Raw genomic sequence first — 15550 nt, 5'->3', positions numbered from 1 at the left:
AATATAAATTCTAAAACTTAGTTCGTATATTATTCAGAATAAAAATTCATAAAGACTGGAGGGAAATGTACAGAGATGAGAACAAATTCAAGTAAGCATCAGTGTCCCCTTGACTTTCACCATATGACATGACTTTTCAGAGTCTGCAATAGTTTGCCAGCCAGAAAAGTCTAAGAGCCTACAGATTCCTAGATGTTAATCTACTCTCAAACACCAGCCCATCAGTTTGGGGGGCAACCCATTCTAACATCAAATAGTGAGGTTGTAGTTAAACTGATATGAGATATTGTATGTAGAAGTAAATACAAATGAAATAAGATACTACTAGATTCCAAGAATTCAGAACCTTATGATTAGTGTAAGAATTCGTAGACCTATACCAAATGGTCTTCAACAGCAACAGCCAATGAGAGCAACCTACAGTTACATGACTGGTCTTATCGGACACTCATTTTGCATTTGACAAAAAATAATTAGTCATTATTTAATTTACATTATTTGATTTACATAAGTCACAGATTTGTTGAAAAAATTTATGTAGAGAATGCCTACCAGGAAGTGGGAAAATGAAAAATTCTGTGATACCATGGTTATCTTGGCTCTGGAGTTGAACATTTAAAACTAAAATATGTTTTATCAGTCATCTCTGGGTACAATGGTGCTGTGTAACACATGGCATTCCCGTAATCATTCAGCAATACACATTCAGACTGATTATGAGGTGTGTATATTTGGCTGATTCAGTTGTGACTGTGGCAAGCCCACACTATTTACTGAGAAGTAGTGGATAGTTTTAGCCACTTAATCCTTTACATCTCTAGTCTGTTAAGGATCATCGAGTTGCAGCATATTGTTAGAATCCTGACAGTAGAAGTTGCTGAGAAAAAAAATGGTTAAATGCATAAACACACTTTAAGCACTTACTTGAATGTTTTCTAACTTATATTAGTCAGAGAAGCTACGCTGTTTTAGTCCAAGTAAATGGCTTGGAAAGGCTCCTTCAATGAGGAAAACCATAAAGAATCAAAGCCAATACTTGGATTTACAACGAATACAAACATAATTTGTATCCTGAATTGAGGAAAATGGTTTATCAGATAGTTATAGATTTGGATGAGTTTCAAGATTTTATATATTGCTTGTAAAATAAAACACATTTGTACTTCATCATAGTGATATGAACCTGACAAAAGATATGAAAGATTTTATGTTATATGTGTTTATGTGCATGGATACATATCAACGTATGTGTACGTTGCATTCTGTAGCAAAGGCTGCAATTGATCATCAAAAGCCTGCACTTCCCTTTAAAAGGGAGTTCATGCTGAACAGTGCATACAAGTTTAGGAGCTGGGTTTTCTGGCCTGGCACAGAGGTTTTATGCTGTGACTAGATCTTGATAAAGATCTCGAGATAAAGGGATAAGACATTGCTCAACTCAGAGTATGAAGTGAATATCACTTTCCTCTTCACTTTCCCTCCTGGTAAGTAAATGAAGAAGAATAGAAGAAGGTATAGGTCATTCAAAAGACGCTAACTACCCGGTTCTATTACGTTAGCAAAGAGTGTCCCTTCCACTGTGTTTGTGTTATGTCACTAAATTAGGTAAGAATTTCATACACCAACTCAAATGTTGAAGAACCTATTATCACTGTAAAGAACTCACAAAGAGAATATTTACATCTACCATTTCAAGGTTTACAGGAAATATATTACATAATTAAATGCTTTGATCTTATGATGTGTTTTAGTGACTAACAGGACTAAGCCAAAAGAAGCTAATCTGATTGATCCAACCCCTACTGTAATGGGCTATAAAAATTATGAATGAATGGAGAATAGTAGAAACCCTGTACTTCAATTTGGTATGATGTGCATGAGACAGCGAAAGCACATTTACCACATGGACAGATGTTGCCCAGGTAGGAAGTTTAGCTATGTGTGCACACATGACAGGATGAGGGAAATTCTCCCTTAGCTTCAGCATCTGAACATGAGGAGAGAGTATACCTCAGCCAGGCAGAAGTGGCGCACGCCTTTAATCCCAGCACTTGGGAGGCAGAGGCAGGTGATTTCTGAGTTCGAGGCCAGCCTGATCTACAGAGTGAGTTCCAGGACAGTGAAGGCTACACAGAGAAACACTGTCTTGTAAAAAAAAAAAAAAAAAAAAAAAAAAAAAAAAAAACCCAAAGAACCAAGACACACACACACACACACACACACACACACACACACACACACACAGAGACAGAGAGAGACAGAGAGAGAGAGAGAGAGAGAGAGAGAGAGAGAGAGAGAGAATGCCTCATATACTATTTTTCCAAGAACACAATGTAAGAAATAACACTTATTTAATTCTCTTGGTAGCAACTCTATCATCATAGAGGCATGGTGAGGAAGCTGGAGTCACATTTTTTCCAAACAAATTAACACATATTTCAGGTTTTCTGTTGTTAGCAAATATCTTTATGCTTCTTCAATCAAGAAAAAAGAAAACACAGATGACTTGTAAATTAATGTAATGCCTCTTTGCTAAAGGAAGATCCAGTAAATTGCTTGCCTTGCTTTCTCAGAACTCAATGTTTCGGTATTCTCCTTTATAAATAAGCTGAAATCAGCCAACCTCATAAAAGGAATGACGCCATTACCCAAACAATGTAATAGTGCCTAATAGTGCCCATTCTCATTTCTGCTCTGTCATGACTTTGGCTTAGAAAACTGTTTTGAAACTGCAACATAATGAGATTGACTTTTGGAAGAAACAACTTTCCCCGGGAGAACTTTGCATTTTAAAGCAAACAGTACACTCCATTTGGTAGAATTCTGGATAGGCTTACTTGGTAAGTCAAGTCAAGCTCAACAAATTGTGAAATACATGGTATCGTCTACTTGGAGAATTATTCTTCTCGTATAATTGGGACTGATGATAAGATCCCTTAATTTATACATCTCAGCCAACCTAAGAAGTGTTATCTTAATTTTACTATTTCTATACATTCTCTGCATACAATTGCTATGGACAGTTAGTACAAACATTGGAACTCAAAACAAATTCAGAGCTAATAAGAACGGCTTGATGGGTAAAAGCAAATAACACACAAGTCTGGCAACATGCGTTTCATCTTCAGAACCCATAGAAAATTATAGGAGAGAATTGACTAAAGAAAGTTGTCCTCTGAGTTCCACAGTGCACAACAGTGGTGCTCCCCAAACATACATCTCTCTCTCTCTCTCTCTCTCTCTCTCTCTCTCTCTCTCTCTCTCTCTCTCTCTCTCTGTCTCTCTCTCTGTCTCTCTCTCTCTTTCTCTCTCTCTCTCTCTCTCTCTCTCTCTCTCTCTCTCTCTCTCTCTCTCACACACACACACACACACACACACACTTAAAATTCACTCTTAAACTTTTACACTTGGGTACTCAGCAGTCATAATAGAGTCTCACTGCGTTGGCAAAGCAACAAAGTTCTATGTAGTCTTTAGAGGGAAATCTACCTTCTTGTACTTTGTGATTTATAGAAACCATGCTCCCCCAACTCATTGGTTCAAGTCTCCATTCAACTACAAGGACAGCAATGTGCGTGGGAGATTGCCTCATACAGCACACACTTACCTGGACTCTTCTCTCTTTTTAACACGGCTAAGACTCTTATGATTATAGTGGATACTGCAGGATATTCTTCCTAATGTAAGGAATAAGAACCTTTATTTTTTTTCCATTTAATATGATATATTTACAGGCTCCAGATATTCAGACATAGGCATTTATGTGACACCTATTTCATTCTCATTGTCAAAAAACACTATATAAACTGTTCTGCTCTGCCATTCATTGAAATCTTAGGCAGGCCACATAGATTATGCAGAAACTTAGTAATGTAATTACTTTATAAATTTACAAAGTTAGGAGGCCCTTCTGAGTGCATTTTATATTCCTAAGTGACTTTAGTTTTCACTTCTATTTCTCTAATTATTCCTGGCAGAATCCTAAATACTTGACATAACAAGGAAGTAGATTATGGTCAACTTTAGTTTGATTCAGTATTACATCTTCTATGCCACAGCTGTGGGTTACTGGCTAGCCAGGCAGATGGTTGTAGACCTGGAGATCCTGATAGCATTGGAGCACTTTATTGTCAGACATGCACATTGCTGTCCTTCTGATTCACCTGATGCCTGTGGAGCTCCATGAGTTTCCATTCATCTGTACTCTCTCATTACAACTCTAGTATTATGGTCGATGTTTTCTCTTAAGAAGCTGTGTACAATATCCTCCACATAGCAGGAGTTCCAGCATTCACTCACACTGTTGGAGTAACAAGGATCTTCCAGGTAGTCAAATTGTAGAGCTATACCAGCCAAGCTTCCTTCCAGGGGAGAAAATCACTTTGTTCCCAGAGACATCCATAGGGCAATCTAGTTACAGGTTATGACATACAGTTCTCCATACTTGCTTCATAAAATATAAGTTTGGCAAAGTCACAGAAGCTTGTGGAAATCACTTAAATGGTCTTCTTAAGTTTCTCTTTATTGGTGGCAGAAGAGGTAGCTGAATGGTTAAAACTACTGACTGCTCTTGCAGAAGACCTGGGTTCAATTCTCAGCACCAATATGGTGGCTTGCAAACATCTGGTATCTCCTGTTTTAGGGGTTCCAATGCCCTTTTCTAACATCCACAGGTAATGCACAAGCCACTCACATGACACATATTCATGTGTATAAAATAATCTAAAAGAAATAATAATAAAATAAAATAAATTGTTAAAAAGAATTCTCTTTGTTGCCATATTGTAAGATGGAGGGACACATCTTGAGGGAGAACAAAGAAACAGTGATAAAACACAAGAAGACTTTCTTTCAAAATAATCTCTTTATCAACTTCCTAATATATTCATACTTTTTGATAAGCAACTTAAAATTGGCAAGTTGCATGAACCAGAACATTTTTTTTTTACATTCCCTCACATATTATGAACAAATAGTCCAGTTTTATGGTACTGGTTTTGGCACCCAGGGAACAGCTTTTGTCTTTTAGTATCTAAATGAAACCATACATTAATATGTAGTCTACAGTAACATTTATATTTATGCAAGTATAACAAGGCAAATTACACAAACACATTGTTAGTGTATAAAGACATAAGGCACATACACACAAAATCACTATTGAGTCCACTACAGTACATAAGCTTTCTGTTTCATAGCTAGAGAAGGCAGAATTTGATGGGAGCCAGGAAAAAATGATGAAAGCTGTCTGAGACAAGGAAATCAAAGGGGAAATGTGGGCAAGTCCCTATCACTTTTCTAGCAACTTGCTGATGGTAATGCTTACTGGGTGTTAGTATTGATACAGACAGTGGCCAGAAGATGGAGGAAATACTGTTGAGATATCTTTGAGTGACTCTGGTCAAACATAAAGTTGTTAATATATCTTGTCAAAGAGTGTGAGGAAAAAACTTTCTGCACTTTAAATTAGAACCTCATACTATTTTGGAATTTCAAAGAGTAGTGGCTTAATGATTAAGAGTCAATAGTGAGGTTTTATGACTGTCATTTTCAGTGTCAATGGAACAAAGAGCCTAATTTAAGTTTAAGTAACTGCAGTATTATGTAGATCTTACAGTCTCACTATATACCAAGGAATAATTATAACTCCACAGTAAGTTAGAACATAACAATACAGTCTAAATAAAAATACTATATATTTTGATGCTGAATCCCCAAACTGAAACAGTGGGGGCTTTTAGGGTGCATAGAACAAACAAACATTTTAGTACATAATTTTAAGACCACAAGGAGGCTGGCAATTAAAGAATGCACAAAGCACCAAGCATGAAGTTCTCACAGCTATCTGTAAGCTTGTACCAAGACTTCAACAGTAAGATAACTGTGAAATAGGCTAACAGAATGGATGGTAAAACAGGATCCATAATTCTGCTGCCTATAAGAAACACACATCAGCTATAAAGAAAGACATTACCCGCAGATTAATAAGAATATGTTCATAGCACTAAGTGTCTCCATGAAGAAATTAGAAAGTTATATCAGCAATTCAAAAATATACCTGAAAGCTCTAGGGAAAAAAGCAAGCACACAAAAGAGGAGGAGGAGGAAGGAAATACTCAAAGTCAGGGCTGAAATAAATCATTTGGAAACAAAGAAAACAATACAAAGAATCAACAAGACAGAGAGCTGGTTCACTGAGAAAATCAACTAGAAAAGTGCTTAGCCAAAGTGGTTAACTTGGTTAATTAGGAGACAGAGAGAATTTTCAAATAAGCAAAATCTGAAATGAAATAGAGACATAAGAGTTGACACTGAGGAAATTCAATGAATCATTAAGTCTTACTTTAAAACCTCTATTCCACAAAATCAGAACATTGTAATGAAATGGGCAATTTTCTAGTCAGATACAATGAACCAAAAGTTAAATCAATATCAGGTAAACTATACAACCCTATAACCACTAGAGAAATAGAAGTAGTCATTAAAAGTCTCCCAACCAAAACAAGTCCTGGTTCAGATGGTTTTAGTGCAGAATTCTACCAGACTTTCAAAGAAGAGCTAATCCCAATATTCCTCAACGATTCCACAAACAGAAACAGAATGACCACTGCTAAACTCACTCCACGAGATCACAGTCACCCTGATATCTAAGCCACACAAAGATTCAACAAAGAAAGAGAACTTCAGACCAATTTATCTTATGAAAACTAATGCAAAAATATTAAATAAAGTAAACACAAGTCGAATACAAGAACACATTAAAGACATCATCAATCAAGATCAAGTAGGATTCGTCCCAGGTACGCAAGAATGGTTCAATACATGAAAATCCATTGATCTACCTGCCTGTCTCTGTTCCAATATCATATGGTTTTTATCACTATTGCTCTGTAATACAGCTTAAGGTTAGAGATGGTGATTCCCCCCAGAAGTTCTTGTATTGTTGAGAATAGTTTTCACTATCCTGGGATTTCTGTTATTCCAAATGAATTTGCAAATTGCTCTTTCTAACTCTATGAATAATTGAGTTGGAATTTTGATGGGGATTGCATTGAATCTGTAGACTGCTTTTGGCAAGATGGCCATTTTTACTATATTAATCCTACCAATCCACATACATGGGAGATCTTTCCATCTTTTGAGATCTTCTTCAATTTCTTTCTTCAGAGACTTGAAGTTCTTGTCATACAGATCTTTTACTTGCTTGGTTAGAGTCATACCAAGATAATTTATATTATTTGTGACTATATTGAAGAGTGTTGTTTCCCTAATTTCTTTCTCAGCCTGTTTATCCTTTGAGTAGAAGAAGGTCACTGATTTGTTTGAGTTAATTTTATATCCAGCCATTTTATTGAAGTTGTTTATCAGGCTTAGATGTTCTCTGGTGGAATTTTGGGGTCACTTAAATATACTATCATACTATCTGCAAATCATGATATTTTAATTTCTTCCTTTCCAATTTGCATCCCTTTGATCTCCTTTTGTTGTCTAGTTGCTCTGGCTAGGACTTTAAGTACTATATAGTGAATAGGTAGGGAGAGAGTGGGCAGCCTTGTTTAGTCCCTGATTTTAGTGGTATTGCTTCAAGTTTCTCTCCATTTAGTTTGATATTGGCTACTGGTTTGCTGTATATTGCTTTTACTATATTTAGGTATGGGCCTTGAATTCCTGATCTTTCCAAGACTTTTACCATGAAGGGGTGTTGAATTTTGTCAAATGCTTTCTCAGCATCATGAGATAGCCATGTGGATTTTTTTCCTCTGAGTTTGTTTATATGGTGGATTATGTTGATGGATTTCTGTATATCGAACCATCCCTGCATCCCTGGGATGAAGCCTACTTGATTATGATGGATGATCTTTTTGATGTGTTCTTGGATTCTGTTTGTGAAAATTTTATTGGGTATTTTTGCATTGACATTCATAAGTGAAACTGGTCTGAAGTTCTCTTTATTTGTTGAGTCTTTTTGTGGTTTAGGTATAAGTGTAATTGTAGCTTCATAGAATGAATTGGGTAGGGTTCCTTTTTTTTCCTATTTTGTGCAATAGTTTGAAGAGCATTGGTCTTCTTTGATGGTCTGAGAGAATTCTGCACTAAACCCATCTGGTCTTGGGCTTTTTTTTTTTTTTTTTTGGTTGGGAGACTTTTACTGGGGTGAGGATAGAAATCCTCTTGAGATTGAGGAGAGAAGGAATAGCATGAGAAACAGTCAGGGGGCAGACCTGGAGGAGGATAATGACAGGACTGTAAAAAAGATTAAATAATAATAATAATAATGATGATGATGATAAGGTTACTTTTTTAAAAAAGAAAATACACCAATATAATCCACCATATAATCAAACTGAAAGAAAGACTATCACGTGATTATCTCAGATGCTGAAAAAGCCTTTCATAAAGTCCAATACCCCTTCATGTTAAAGATATTTGAGAAATCAGGGATACAGGGCATATACCAAAACATAATCAAAGCAATATACAGCAAGCCAATAGCCAACATTAAACTAAATGAAGAGAAACTTAAAGCATTTCTACTAAAATCTGGAACAAGACAAGGCTGCAACACAGGGACAAAGAGGCAGATTCTAGACAGTCACCCATATGAACAAAACCCAGAGATATCCAGATTGGGAAAGGCAAGGACAAGATCATAAGCAACAGAAGCCAATATACTTGGGCATCATCAGAACCCAGTTCTCTCACCACAGCAAGCTCTGAATACAACACCACACCTGAAAATCAGAAATCTGTCCTAAAATCCTATCTCGTGGAGATAATAGAGTACATTAAGGAGGATATCAATAACTCACTCAAAGAAATATAAGAAAGCATAGACAAACAGGTGAAGGAATTGAATAAAGCAATCCAAGACCTACAAATGGAAGTAGAAATAATAAAGAAAACACAAATGGAGACAAACCAGGAAATGGAAAACCTAGGAAAGATGTAAGTATTATCAACAAAATACAAGAGATAGTAGAATCTTGGGTGTAGAAGATATGGTAGAAGAGATTGACATAATTGTCAAAGAAAATTCAAAACATAAAAAACTCTTAACCCAAAGCATTCAGGAAATTCAGGACACAATGAAAAGAACAAATCTAAGAATAATCGGAATAGAGGAGAATGAAGATTCCCAACTCAAGGACCTGAAAATCTCTTTAACAAAATCATAGAAGAAAACTTCCCCACACTAACAAAAAAGATGGCCATAAAGGTACAAGAAGCCTATGGAACATCAAATTAATGGGACCAGAAAAGAAAATCCTCTCGTCACATAATAATCAAAACACTACCTGCACAGAACACAGAATATTAAAAGCTGCAAGGGAAAAGGGCTAAGTAACATACAAAGGTAGACCTATCATAATTACACCAGACTTCTCAACAGAGACTATGAAAGTGAGAAGAGCCTGGTCAGAGATCATGCAGACTCTAAGAGAACACAAACACCAACCCAGGCTACTGTACCCAGCAAAACTCTCAAACAACATAGATGGAGAAAACAAAATATTCCAGGACAAAACCAAATTCAAATAGTATCTATCAATCCAGCCCTATAGAGGATCCTAGAAGGAAAACTCCAACACAAGGAAGCTACCTGCACCAAAAAAAAGGGAAAAGATATTAATCATCTCACAACAAAGCAAAAAGGAGAGAACCATAAGCACATAAAGACACCTACAAAAATAAACATATCAGGAACCAACAGTCATCTCTGTTTAATATAAATCAATTTAAATGGACTTGACTCACCTATAAAGAGACATAAGCTAACAGACTGGGTATGCAAACAAGATCTAGCATTTTGCTGCATACCAGAAAAACACCTCAATAACAAAAACAGACACTATCTCAGAGTAAAAGGATAGAAAAAGAACTTCTAAGCAAATGGTCCCAGGAAACAAGCAAGAGTTGCCATCCTAATATCCAATAAAATAGACTTTCAACAAAAAGTTTTCAAGTGAGATGAAGGATGGTTCATATGCATCAAGGAGAAAAATCTACCAAGAAAAAGTCTCAATTCTGAACATCTATGACCCAAATGAAAGAGCAACCACATTCATAAAGTAGATTTTACTAACGCTCAAAACAAACATTCAATACCCACTGTCACCAATGGACAGGTCATTGAAACAGAAACTAAACAGAGACCCGTTGAAACTATGAGAGGTTATGAAGCAAATGGATTTAACAGATATCTACAGAGCATTTCACCCTAGAACAAAAGCATATACCTTCTTCTCAGCACTTCACTGTACCTCCTCAAAAATCGACCATATAACTGGTCACAAAACAGGCCTCAACAGGTAAAAAAAAAAAAGATTGAAATAATACTATGCATCCTATCAGATCACCACAGCCTAAGGTCGTTCCTCAATGTCAGGAAAAACTATAAAAAGCCCATATACATGTGGAAACTGATTAACTCCTTGTTGAATGATAACTTGGTCAGGGAAGAAATAAGGAAATAAATTAGATCTTGGTTCCAGGACTCCGTAGAACTTAGGAAATTAGTCTGAACAGGTGAGAGGGTGCACCACAGAACCGGACAGCTTCTGGGACAGATGGAGGCACAGAGCCACTGAGGCAGCACCCTTTGCGGGCCGCAGACAGCCTGCCACCATCCAGACCAGAGGACAGGTGTCCACCTGGCTCCGGAGGCGGCCTCAGCCTCAGGAGCAGCGGGCGCCATCTTGGTTCCGGGACTCCGCCGAACTTAGGAATTTAGTCTGCACAAGTGAGAGTCTGCACCACAGAAGCTGACAGCTTCTGGGACCTGCCAAAGCAACACAGCTTCTGAGAAAGGTCCTGTTTTGGGTCTTCTTCGGCCAGGAGGAGGTCCAAACACAAGATATCTGCACACCTTCCCTGTAAGAGAGCTTGCCAGCAGAGAGTGCTCTGAGCACTGAAACTCAGAGGAAAGAATCTGTCTCCCAGGTCTGCTGATAGACGGTAACAGAATCACCAGAAGAACAATCTCTAAACAGAGTCAACTATAACTACTAACTCCAGAGATTACCAGATGGCAAAGGTAAACGTAGGAATCTTACTAACAGGAACCAAGACCACTCACCATCATCAGAACCCAGCACTCCCACTTTGCCCAGTCCAGGGCACCCCAACACACCCAAAAACATAGACCCAGATTTAAAAGCATATCTCATGATGATGGTAGAGGACATCAAGAAGGACTTTAATAACTCACTTAAAGAAATACAGGAGAACACTGCTAAAGAGTTACAAGTCCTTAAAGAAAAACAGGAAAACACAATTAAACAGGTAGAAGTCCTTACAGAAAAAGAGGAAAAAACATTCAAACAGGTGATGGAAATGAACAAAACCATACTAGACCTAAAAAGGGAAGTAGACACAATAAAGAAAACTCAAAGTGAGGCAACACTGGAGATAGAAACCCTAGGAAAGAAATCTGGAACCATAGATTTGAGCATCAGCAACAGAATACAAGAGATGGAAGAGAGAATCTCAGGTGCAGAAGATTCCATAGAGAACATCGGCACAACAATCAAAGAAAATGGAAAATGCAAAAAGATCCTAACTCAAAATATCCAGGAAATCCAGGACACAATGAGAAGACCAAATCTACGGATAATAGGAGTGGATGAGAATGAAGATTTTCAACTCAAAGGACCAGCAAACATCTTCAACAAAATTATTGAAGAAAACTTCCCAAATCTAAAGAAAGAGATGCCTATGAACATACAAGAAGCCTACAGAACTCCAAATAGACTGGACCAGAAAAGAAATTCCTCCCGACACATAATAATCAGAACAACAAATGCACTAAATACAGATAGAATACTAAAAGCAGTAAGGGAAAAAGGTCAAGTAACATATAAAGGCAAGCCTATCAGAATTACACCAGACTTTTCACCAGAGACTATGAAAGCCAGAAGAGCCTGGACAGATGTTATACAGACACTAAGAGAACACAAATTCCAGCCCAGGCTACTATACCCAGCCAAACTCTCAATTACCATAGATGGAGAAACCAAAGTATTCCACAACAAAACCAAATTCACACATTATCTCTCCACGAATCCAGCCCTTCAAAGGATAATAACAGAAAAAAACTAATACAAGAACAGGAACAACGCCCTAGAAAAAACAAGAAGGTAATCCCTCAACAAACCTAAAAGAAGACAGCCACAAGAACAGAATGCCAACTTTAACAACAAAAATAATTACTTTTCCTTAATATCTCTTAATGTCAATGGTCTCAACTCCCCAATAAAAAGACATAGACTAACAAACTGGCTACACAAACAAGACCCAACATTTTGCTGCTTACAGGAAACTCATCTCAGAGAAAAAGATAGACACTACCTCAGAATGAAAGGCTGGAAAACAATTTTGCAAGCAAATGGTATGAAGAAACAAGCTGGAGTAGCCATCCTAATATCTGATAAGATTGACTTCCAACCCAAAGACATCAAAAAAGACAAGGAGGGGCACTTCGTTCTCATCAAAGGTAAAATCCTCCAAGAGGAACTCTCAATTCTGAATATCTATGCTCCAAATACAAGGGCAGCCACATTCATTAAAGAAACTTTAGTAAAGCTCAAAGCACACATTGCACCTCACACAATAATAGTGGGAGACTTCAACACACCACTTTCACCAATGGACAGATCATGGAAACAGAAACTAAACAGGGACACACTGAAACTAACAGAAGTGATGAAACAAATGGATCTGACAGATATCTACAGAACATTTTATCCTAAAACAAAAGGATATACCTTCTTCTCAGCACCTCATGGTACCTTCTCCAAAACTGACCACATAATAGGTCACAAAACAGGCCTCAACAGATACAAAAATATTGAAATTGTCCCATGTATCCTATCAGATCACCATGCACTAAGGCTGATCTTCAATAACAAAATAAATAATAGAAAGCCAACATTCACGTGGAAACTGAACAACACTCTTCTCAATGATACCTTGGTCAAGGAAGGAATAAAGAAAGAAATTAAGGACTTCTTAGAGTTCAATGAAAATGAAGCCACAACATACCCAACCTTATGGGACACAATGAAAGCATTTCTAAGAGGAAAACTCATAGCTCTGAGTGCCTCCAAAAAGAAACTAGAGAGAGCATACATTAGCAGCTTGACAACACACCTAAAAGCTCTAGAACAAAAGGAAGAAAATTCACCCAAGAGGAGTAGATGGCAGGAAATAATCAAACTCGGGTGCGAAATCAACCAAGTGGAAACAAGAAGAACTATTCAGAGAATCAACCAAAAGAGGAGCTGGTTCTTTGAAGAAAATCAACAAGATAGACAAACCATTAGCCAGACTCCCTAGAGGGCACAGGGAAAGCATTCTAATTAACAAAATCAGAAATGAAAAGGGAGACATAACAACAGATCCTGAAGAAATCCAAAACACCATCAGATCCTTCTACAAAAGGCTATACTTAACAAAACTGGAGAACCTGGATGAAATGGAGAAGTTTCTAGACAGATACCAGGTTCCAAAGTTGAATCAAGATCAGGTTAATGATCTAAACAGCCCGATATCCCCCAAAGAAATAGAAGCAGTCATTAATAGTCTCCCAACCAAAAAAAACCCAGGAACACATGGGTTTAGTGCAGAGTTCTATCAGACCTTCAAAGAAGAGCTAATCCCAGTTCTTCACAAACTATTCCACAAAATAGAAACAGAAGGTACTCTACCCAACTCATTCTATGAAGCCACAATTACTCTGATACCTAAACCACAAAAAGACCCAACAAAGATAGAGAACTTCAGACCAATATACCTTATGAATATTGATGCAAAAATCCTCAATAAAGTTCTTGCTAACCGAATCCAAGAACACATCAAAACAATCATCCATCCTGACCAAGTAGGTTTCATCCCAGGGATGCAGGGATGGTTCAATATACGGAAATCCATCAACGTAATCCAGTATATAAACAAACTCAAAGACAAAAACCACATGATCATCTCGTTAGATGCTGAGAAAGCATTTGACAAAATCCAACACCCATTCATGATAAAAGTCTTGGAAAGATCAGGAATTCAAGGCCCATAGCTAAACATGATAAAAGCAATATACAGCAAAACAGTAGCCAGCATCAAAGTAAATGGTGAGAAGCTTGAAGCAATCCCACTAAAATCAGGGACTAGACAAAGCTGTCCACTCTCTCCCTACCTATTCAACATTGTACTTAAAGTCCTAGCCAGAGCAATTAGACAACAAAATGAGATCAGGGGGATACAAATTGGAAAGGAAGAAGTCAAATTATCACTTTTTGCAGATGATATGATAGTATATATACGTGACCCTAAAAATTCCACCAGAGAACTCCTAAGCCTGATAAACAGCTTTAGTGAAGTAGCTGGATATAAAATTAACTCAAACAAGTCAATGGCCTTTCTCTACACAAAGGACAAACAGGCTGAGAAAGAAATTAGGGAAACAACACCCTTCTCAATAGCCACAAATAATATAAAATATCTCGGCGAGACTCTAACTAAGGAAGTGAAAGATCTCTATGACAAGAACTTCAAGTCTCTGAAGAAAGAAATTAAAGAAGATCTCAGAAGATGGAAAGATCTCCCATGCTCATGGATCGGCAGGATCAATATAGTAAAAATGGTTATCTTGCCAAAAGCAATCTACAGATTCAATGCAATCCCCATCAAAATTCCAACTCAATTCTTCAACGAATTAGAAAGGGCAATCAGCAGATTCATCTGGAATAACAAAAAACCTAGGATAGCAAAAACTCTTCTCAAGGATAAAAGAACCTCTGGTGGAATCACCATGCCCGACCTAAAGTTGTACTACAGAGCAATTGTGTTAAAAACTGCATGGTACTGGTATAGTGACAGACAAGTAGACCAATGGAACAGAATTGAAGACCCAGAGATGAACCCACACACCTATGGTCACTTGATCTTTGACAAGGGAGCTAAAACCATCCAGTGGAAAAAAGACAGCATTTTCAACAAATGGTGCTGGCACAACTGGCTGTTACCATGTAGAAGATTTTGAATTGGTCCAGTACTATCTCCTTGTACTAAGGTCAAATCTAAGTGGATTAAGGATCTCCACATAAAACCAGAGACACTGAAACTTATAGAGGAGAAAGTAGGGAAAAGCCTCGAAGATATGGGTACAGGGGAAAAATTCCTGAATAGAACAGCAATGGCTTGTGCTGTGAGATCGAGAATCGATAAATGGGACCTCATAAAATTGCAAAGCTTCTGCAAGGCAAAAGACACCATCAATAAGACAAAAAGACCACCAACAGATTGGGAAAGGATCTTTACCTATCCCAAATCGGACAGGGGACTAATATCCAATATATATAAAGAACTCAAGAAGGTAGACTCCATAAAATCAAATAACCCCATTAAAAAATGGGGCTCAGAACTGAACAAAGATTTCTCACCCGAGGAATACCGAATGGCAGAGAAGCACCTGAAAAAATGTTCAGCATCCTTAATCATCAGGGAAAGGCAAATCAAAACAACACTGAGATTCAATCTCACACCAATCAGAATGGCT

The sequence above is a fragment of the Mus musculus genome, chromosome 15 (genome assembly GCF_000001635.26).
Source record: "Mus musculus strain C57BL/6J chromosome 15, GRCm38.p6 C57BL/6J".
NCBI classification, from domain to species: Eukaryota; Metazoa; Chordata; class Mammalia; order Rodentia; family Muridae; genus Mus; species Mus musculus.
The sequence above is the reverse complement of the archived record's forward strand: the minus strand, read 5'-3'. Positions refer to the sequence as shown.